This window comes from Magallana gigas, chromosome 1, assembly GCF_963853765.1.
Source record: "Magallana gigas chromosome 1, xbMagGiga1.1, whole genome shotgun sequence".
Taxonomy (NCBI): domain Eukaryota; kingdom Metazoa; phylum Mollusca; class Bivalvia; order Ostreida; family Ostreidae; genus Magallana; species Magallana gigas.
In genome coordinates this window covers 64,461,934-64,468,811 of record NC_088853.1, presented here as the reverse complement: position 1 = coordinate 64,468,811, position 6,878 = coordinate 64,461,934, and positions in this window count along the sequence as shown.

Below are 6,878 nucleotides of genomic sequence, written 5' to 3'. Positions count from 1 at the left end.
ATAGCACGTGGCATTTACAAGCCGGCAACACTTTCCCGGCTTCAGCGACTCAATGAGCGTTTTCTTGAAGGTAGAAATGCTTTTGCATGTAGCCTCTTCCCGGACAACAGCCGGAACATAGTACTTCAGACTCCGTCCTCTTATTTCGGCTTTTAATAATCTTTTAGTTTATTCATGTAGAATATACACTCTAAGGTTCTTCTATTTAAAAACATATAAATAAATTGAAAAAATATTCATTCATTGATACATTTGATTCAAAAACATATAAATAAATTGAAAAAATATTCATTCATTGATACATTTGATTCATTTGGATGTAATTTATGCTTTCTTATGCAAAAAAGTCACGAGGACAACACAACAATAACACGAGGAAAAATCAAAGTTGTGAATCGGGTTTAGGTAAAACTCTGAATTGTATCGGGTCAGGGGTTTGGAGGTCAAAAACAAAAGAATAATACCTTGATATAGTACTTATTTCAAGAGAGTATACAAACCCATAAACAGCGGATTCTCAGCGCACTGAGTTTTGTCTGATTGCCTACACATAATTGTAATTTATAGTAAAATTAAAATGTTTAAGCATTAAGACGATTTGTAAATACACAAAGTTGTTAAGTTTATATTCAATATTTGTAAATAGATATATCTAAGTATTAACCTATCAGAACCAGACACTTTTTCCGAGGATGGGGATGACGCTTCCTGACAAACTCTAAATACGGAAGGTGACCTGAAACTATTTTCTCAAGTATGATTTCAAGATAAGTTTTTTTTTCCAAGTACAATTGAAATACTAAGACTAGTTGGGCCTGGTTACCAAATAGCGTTCTAAGATAAAAACATTCAATTCACTTTTATTTCTTTTAGTGTATGAGGCCCGAGGGCAGTCTCCACATATCCTATTAAGGTTAGGCCCCTATGTCCCCTCACATCCTATTTTTGTCTACTTAGATTACTTTGGGCAGGTTACCAAGCAGCGCTCTAAGATGAAAAAAAACACAAATCAATGTACTTTTCAAAGTACCAGAGCAACGAGGATAATCTTTACATATCCTATTTAGATTAAGCCCTGTATCCTACTCCCTCACACCACTATTTTTTAGCATTTGTTATAAAGCACAACGCTGCTTGTAAGGTTCTCATATATTATATCTTATGAATCCTGTTATTTCAATAAAACGCATTTATACATATTATAACAGTCACACAATTAATTTTTAAACAAGAATCTGGCATACATATACCAAATATACAACTAAAGGGACATTAATAATTCATATAATCTATTCGTCTGCAAGGGAGACAGAAGTATAACACTTATTTTTGGAAGTATTGGGAAACCAAATAATCTTTTGTTTACTAGCCATATATAAAAATAAAGCAGTTGTCATAAAACATTAAAACTCTCAGCTGTGTCAAAGTTGCGGTGTATATTCTCATACGCTCGTAATTCTATGAGGGAATTTAAAATGACCACACTTACCACATGATTTACTGCATCATAACTTCTTGCACAACACCGGTCTGTACATTAATTAATCTTTTTTTTTCCTGATGATTGAATGAAATGAAGGTAACAGAAAATGACTAAATTTGATTGGAACTAAAAACAAAACAATTAGTCTACCTTTGGATATTAATAACCAGTCTACTTGGTTTGCCCCACATGCCTTTCTTTTTTTCTGGGCTTGAAATATGTTAAAGGGCAAGTTCAACATCATTCGGTGTGATAACTGGAACAGGACTGTGTCTCTAAATTCTTAAATATAGATGAATATATCACACCAACATCTATTTTTTTAATATATGACTAATTAACTATTTCTAAAAAAACCCATTACCTTCCCTCTAACGGTCTTCAAATCCTGACAGTTCATTAAATGCTGCTCTAGTTCAGTCAGGTCCCCTAAAATAGTGTTATCAATGTCTGCTAGCTTAGTGCATCCTGTAGCATACTGCGAAAATTATTGAACGTTCAAAAAGATATACATTAAGAGTAACTTATACAATTATATCACCATGTAATAATTTATTTTAGGAAAATAAATTTAGTGTTGCCTTATGTAATCGTTCTCTCCTGACATCCTCTATTTGTATAAAACAAATCTTATTTGACACAGAACAACTGATTTTCTATACGTAGATTCCAAATAATTCGGCAGGTTATCTTCTCATTTAAGCATTGTTTTCATTCTTTCATTCACTGTCCATTCTTCATCTTTATATCACTGTAGTTGACACATATTTTCATACAAAATCAATCCTAGACATCTATCTACTCATACAGATATTACTATATATTACATAAAATCTCTCATACAATTTACAGTCAATCCATTATCCTCCTTTGCACCCCTTCCAATCTCACTCTCTCCGTTCTCCTCGGCATTCCAGTCACTATTTATCACCCAATCCGGACAATCGGAGATGGGCGTCCTTCTTAAGGACACATCAGATATGATTCTCCTCCTTTTGTTTCTTTTAAATGGTCAGGCAGATGTTGATGGTAGATTTCTTCCAACGTCTTCTTCATCTTTCTGACCTTTAACCTCTGCCATGGTAGATATCGGACGCGGAAAATATTTTCTTCACCTTCCGTGTCCGATGCCTCTCATGACATGTACTAGGCTGCAAGAATGGCTTCAACCTCTCCATACATTTGGTGGTGTAGTTGGCTTTTGGCAGCGAAGCCGTTTTGCTCTAAAAACAAATGAATATATATTTTTAACCGGGTTTTCCAACGGAAAAATCCGGTTATTAAAATGGTGAAAATGGCGGGCGGGCGGGCGGATGGATGAATGAGCGGGCGGGCGGGTGGATGAGCGGGCGGGCGGGCGGCTGCCAAAAGGGTAACCTCATTGTACGGATAACTCCTCCTACAGTTTTCAAGATAGGAAGTTGTTCTTTTGCAGATCAATTGTACATATATCAGAGGTGTGCATATTGCTAGGATTTTGATTTCCGATAATTTATCGAAAAATACCAGTTTTTGAACGCAGTCATTTTTTGGAAAAATCTTGCATATAGGGTACTCCATTTCACTTGATACGGGTTGACATGGATTATGGATACAGTTCACATAAAAGAAAACCTGGTTTGCCGTCACATTTACATCTTTTCACTTGTCAAAAATTTCATTCAGTAAACATGAACAAAAGCTGAAGGTGGATTCGAACTCATGACCTGCGGTTGACAAGCCTGATAACCACCGAGATATTACGATATACATCTAAATCGATTGATATAAACAGCTAGTTTAACAAAACAATCGCCATCTTGTGACGTGGTGTCTTAAAAAGTATATGTCTCGGTGTAGTGAAGTACCTTAAAATGCAAGGTTGTTTTTACAACTAGGATGCGAATGAGAAATCACAACGTGTCAATACACCCTCAGGCCATATCCCCCCCAATGTAACCGTTTTCTGCAACCTATGTCGTATCATTCATGTATATACCTTTGCTATGCCACTACCCTGACTAGCAATACAAATATACTATGCCTCGGCCCTTTTTACAAAATAATATACCATACCAATAAGTAATAAGAGGTCAACGTTAAAATTATTTTGAAATTTTTCAGTTTATATTCAGTTACATATAATCTGCGTGAAATTGATTAGTATTGTTATAACTTTTCACATTGTCTATTATGCATGTGCACTGATATTCTGAAAGAGAGAGAGAGAGTATGATGGTTCTGGATAGAATAACTTAATTAGTAATTACAGTAGTGAGAAATCATATTACATTTCTATGCAGCTCATTGTTAATGATTGAGTCATTTGAGTAAAGAAATTCTATGAAAGTTTTTCATATACCACACTTATAAATGGTTAATACACTGTTGACAGTACAAACATAGAGGAGAGAGAAAGAGAGAATGGATAAAAAGTTATATCTAGGAAAATCTAAAGTTTATTACTACGTGTTCAAAAATAAGATCTTTACAATGGCTGCCTCATAAGCTCCCCGTCATTCCTTCCAGCAAACCTCACGCCATCATCATCAATAGGAGGAGGAACACCATCTTCATTGGACAGATTATCCCCCCTTTTGATTCCAATATTGTGGAGCACAACACAGGTGACCACATACACTGCTGCCTGAGGAGGTGACGTTGCCATCCCAAGATGTAAGCAATGGAAACGCCTCTTTAAGACTCCAAAAGCCTGCTCTACAAGAACTCTTGTCGCATATTTACGGCATTTTTCTTTGATCTTTCTATCGTGATATATCACATATGCGATATTACTGTCCACGCCCCTTTATATATCACTGCACGAAACAAAAATCAGGTCAAGAGGAAAACAAAATAATTGATTTGTTGCAATTCTACAAGCAAACAAACAAAAAACATGAAAAAATCCACGTTAAATAGCTTTTCTAGCCTTAAAAAATGTTAATTTGATCAATATAAAGGTAATGAAATGTTTGGCACAACGCACACTAGAAAACACCGTACATATACCGGTATATATCACCATGCCACTGTTCAAAAGCGGTACTTATCATCTGATCACTTGATCCATTTATGAATTAGGCTGAACATTAAAGGTAACATTGCAGTTACTCAACAAAAACCGATTATTTTCGGGAATATTAGTTAGATCGTTCCCGAAATCTCGCACACTTGTTGATCTAAGATCTGTCGATAACTGCCTTTTTTTTAAATAATTTATTTGTTTATGTCAATGTCAAAGCACAATATAAACACAGATTAAGTACATAATATCTGCTTTCAGTATTTTGATTTAAGTATAATACAGTAGAGAAAAGGTTACATATACAAAAATATGCTTTTCTAAGAATAACGCATATACATATGTGCATAAATATTTATATTTGCACAATGTAGACATAAGCATACATAACATAGTTGCCTAAATATATGTGCAATGAGATTGAGGTTTATGAAGAGGATAGATATAAGAAGGGGGAGGGGGTAAATGGGGGTGGGGTGGGGTATATGGATTTATGTTTCTGCTAAAAAAGAAATTTTAAACAGCTATAGTTTTTGAAATATAATATATGTGTGTGTATAATGACCCTTTTATGATAAAAGACAATTAAAGTTTATTACAAATATCTTGCCAGTGTTTTTCATATTCATTGTATTTACAATCTTTCAGTAGTAAATATTTTTCTATATACAACCTATCTATTATCGTTTTCACTAGACAACCAAAGTACAGGGATGGAGTTGTCGTTTGTTTGTATTAAGATGCAAAAATATACTGTTTGACAGGAAGAATAAGTAAATTCTGCAGTCTATAAATGTTTCTGTTTGTATATTTTCCAAACAAGACATATATTCTATCAAAGCAAACAGATATATTAAATTTATTTAGCATCCATTCTTCTATCTTAACCCAAAGCTCTTTTACATGTACACAGTCATAAAAAGGCGTTCTATTGTTTCTATATAGTTCTTGCAAAAAGTGTATGATGAAGAATTCAAAATATTTAACTTAAAGAGATATTCATTTGTTGGAACTATTCTATGGAGTGTTTGGAATTGGAGCCACCGGAGTTTTGTTTCCTGTGTAACTTTAGAAGGAAGTTCAAATATTCTACTCCATGTTTTTTTTCCGAAAAAATATTTCCATTAGCTTGCCATTTTGTCACTGCTGTAATAGCTTGTTTATATCATTGCATCCTTTTTCATTTTTAAGAAATATTCTTAAAGAAGAGGGGATATGTGGTGCAAAGGCTTTATCAAAGGGTGCTATATGTTTTGTTCTTGAGGTCACTGCCTTTTTAATTCCACAATATTCAATAAAGTTTGTTTTTATATTCATTTCTAAAAATTGCTCGTAACTTAAAAATTTTCCATCAATGTTATATAAATCACACAATAAGAAGATGCCTGCATTGAAGTAGTGTTTAAGAAAGATAGGTTTATTTTCTATTTGAATCTTTGGGTTGTCCCATAATAACTGCCTTTTTAGTAGGCGGATCGAACAGTTTGCCGACTTCATTTTGTTGAGAGGTAGAGGTGCGTTTGTATTTTCTTACTGCATCACTCCTGTGGCCCGTCCTTTCCATTATTAATTGCTCATCGACCCCACTATTATACAAAGACGTGGCACATGTTCTCTTTCAAGAGTGGTTTGAGAAGTTTCCGGATAAACCAGCCTCTGTACACATCGTCTTCACAAGCGTAGACAGTTAAAGGGGCATGGTCACGATTTTGGTCAAAAATTATCTTTCCGATTTTTATGTTTGCAATGCTTCCGTAAGACATTTTTAAAAGGCAACTAAAATTTGATTGCATTTGATGAGTCATAAGCGAGTTACAGAGCTTACAATTCTTCGCTATGTAAACAAAGCGTTTGTTTACATTTTGAATGTTGATGTGCAAATTCCAGTTTTACACCTAAAATGAATGTGTTAATCGTTAGAAACTGTTTATTTATGCTCAAAATGAATAATAAGATAGACAAACCAGCTTTAAAAAGATGTTTAAATGGTATATTGAACCTATGTAAACAAAAACAGGGCACGAGCCTTGTTTACATGACGAAGAATCGTAAACCCTGTATCTTGCTAAAAACTCAACGACTGGCACCCAAATTTCATTTGCTCATTAGCGATGCATTCCTAAAGCATTGCAAATAATAAAAACAGAAAAATAAATCGTGACCATGCCCCTTTAATTCCCACCAACAACCTGGCTCGAAAAACGAGGAGTAGTTTCGCCTATGGGGCGCATGTAAATTAATTTACATAGAAGTACTATGAATAATACAACTCACTATAAAAGCAGCAATTTATAATGATTTAATAGGGCAAAATGCTTATGAATTATGAAATTATATATATATATATATATATATATATATATATATATATATATATATATATATATATAT